The sequence below is a fragment of the Schistocerca serialis genome, unplaced genomic scaffold, assembly GCF_023864345.2.
Source record: "Schistocerca serialis cubense isolate TAMUIC-IGC-003099 unplaced genomic scaffold, iqSchSeri2.2 HiC_scaffold_623, whole genome shotgun sequence".
Lineage (NCBI taxonomy): Eukaryota > Metazoa > Arthropoda > Insecta > Orthoptera > Acrididae > Schistocerca > Schistocerca serialis.
Genome location: NW_026048215.1, coordinates 10,001 through 12,500, shown reverse-complemented (window position 1 = coordinate 12,500; position 2,500 = coordinate 10,001). Strand labels below are relative to the sequence as shown.

The 2,500-nt window shown below is 63.6% G+C and overlaps 1 pseudogene; it reads right to left on the bottom strand.

Annotated features, from left to right (window-relative positions):
* Nucleotides 1-2,500, bottom strand: part of LOC126448748 (large subunit ribosomal RNA) — a 7,959-nt pseudogene that overhangs the window by 3,411 nt on the left and 2,048 nt on the right.

The following is a 2,500-nucleotide window of genomic DNA, read 5'->3' as shown; positions in this document are numbered from 1 at the left end:
TGTCCAAGATGAAGGTATTTTCCAACATCCCATCCCGAGGGATGAATGCCCGCTGACGTTCGTCCACAGCACATGCGCGCATCAGGCGTGACGCGAGAACCTTGTGAAAGGTCCGCGCCAACACCGAGCAGACCGTAATGGGGCGAAAGTCAGCGGGGGATGTTGGTGCAGCCGTCTTCGGGAGAAGGGACGTCCGCGCGCGAAGCAGGCGTTCCGGAAGGGCGCGGGCCAGAAGGAAGAGATTCATCACTTTCACCAGGACTTCGTGCGGCAGGCGCCGCAACTCCGCTGGGGTAAGGCCGTCCGGCCCGGCTGCTGATCCCCTGGGCGGCAACGCGGCGGCGACCTCCTCATGTGTGACCGGCCCCCATAGGCACTCGGGAGCGACAGGCTCCGAGTGCGGGAGGAGGCGGTCACGAATGAAGCCCGCGGTGGAGATGGGCTTCTTTGTGAAGAGGTCCGCCCAGAAGTCCAGCAGACCAGGGATGGCAGGTGGCGGCTGGAGCAGGGTGCCATCCAAGAGGCCGCGCACGCAACGCGCACGCGACCGTCGGAAGGCATCCTGCGTTCTCGCGTACTCCCAGCGGCGCCGCTTGCGCTTCTGCGTCGGCGGCGCGGCAGGCGGCCGCTTCGATGGTTGGCGCGGCCGCTGTGTCCTGGTGATCGATCTCTCCCCTCTGGACCCGACCGACGCAAGGGCATCCGGGAGCATGCCCAGGATGACATCGGGCGGCGTGCCCCGCCCCAGACCTATGACACGATCCAGGGCAGAGAAACGCTGGGCGGAAGCGGGTAGCCCCGCCAGATGCTCCCAGATGGCGGCGTCAGTCGGCCCCTCCGGCGGCGGCCCGGTGGTGTCGGCCGCGAAGTCCTCGGCTGCGTCGACGGGCGGCGCAGCGGCCTCGCCCGCGTCAGGCAGCGGGCTCGCTGCTCCCCGGCGGGACGCCGGCTCTTCCCCCCGACCGATCTCAAGCGCCTCCATGAATTGGCGGACAAGCTGCTTGTGGGCAGCTTGCCGCCGTCGGCACTTGATTGCCTCAAGCGTTCGGTCGGGGAACATCCTGATGAGCTCTTGATTTACAAAGAAGAACCGGGCGTCCCTCTCGAGGAACAATTCGGCCTCTGCCTTGGCGAGCGACAGGACTTCTTCCTCCGTCCACCTCGCGCGATGCCTCTCCGTGACGATCTCCGCGTTGGCGGCCGCAAGGTGTTGGCGGCGGCGATGGACCCCGAGACCGTTCTTGGTGGTGAAGCTGCGGTGGCACTCACTACAGGCGTATACTGCTGCAAAAGTTACAAGATTTTCGGCACGGCCGGTTGGCCGGCTAGGTGCTGGGGGAGTTGGGGTGGCACCTTCAGCGGAAGGGCCACCACTTTTTCTCTGAATACTGCCCCCAACTAAAAAAGGGATAGTGCGAGGGGGGGCTGGTAACCCCCCCAAGCCCCTGGTGCGGTCTTCCACTCTGCGAAAATCAGCGGGCCCACGAGAAGGGGAGAAGACCGCAGGAGAGGAGAGGCTAAGAGGGCTAGGCCCATGTATTGCGCATCACTCTCCCTGTAACCATAACCCAAGGAAGGCACCACGCAGCAGCAGCACGACTACATCAAGACCGCACTTCGAAAAGCCAAGTCCGGATGCAGCCACACCGCCGCCACTTGGCCACCTTAAGAGAGTCATAGTTACTCCCGCCGTTTACCCGCGCTTGCTTGAATTTCTTCACGTTGACATTCAGAGCACTGGGCAGAAATCACATTGCGTCAACACCCGCTAGGGCCATCGCAATGCTTTGTTTTAATTAGACAGTCGGATTCCCCCAGTCCGTGCCAGTTCTGAGTTGATCGTTGAATGGCGGCCGAAGAGAATCCGCGCACCCGCGCGCCCCCGGAGGAGCACGCTAAGGCGGACGCGGCCTCGCAGCAAGGAAGATCCGTGGGAGGCCAAGGCACGGGACCGAGCTCGGATCCTGCACGCAGGTTGAAGCACCGGGGCGCGAACGCCGCGCAGGCGCGCGCATCCTGCACCGCCGGCCAGCACGAGGCCGACCAACGGCGAGAGCAGACCACGCCCGCGCTAAACGCCCGCACTTACCGGCACCCCTACGGCACTCACCTCGCCCAGGCCCGGCACGTTAGCGCTGACCCACTTCCCGACCAAGCCCGACACGCCCCGATCCTCAGAGCCAATCCTTATCCCGAAGTTACGGATCCAATTTGCCGACTTCCCTTACCTACATTATTCTATCGACTAGAGGCTCTTCACCTTGGAGACCTGCTGCGGATATGGGTACGAACCGGCGCGACACCTCCACGTGGCCCTCTCCCGGATTTTCAAGGTCCGAGGGGAAGATCGGGACACCGCCGCAACTGCGGTGCTCTTCGCGTTCCAAACCCTATCTCCCTGCTAGAGGATTCCAGGGAACTCGAACGCTCATGCAGAAAAGAAAACTCTTCCCCGATCTCCCGACGGCGTCTCCGGGTCCTTTTGGGTTACCCCGACGAG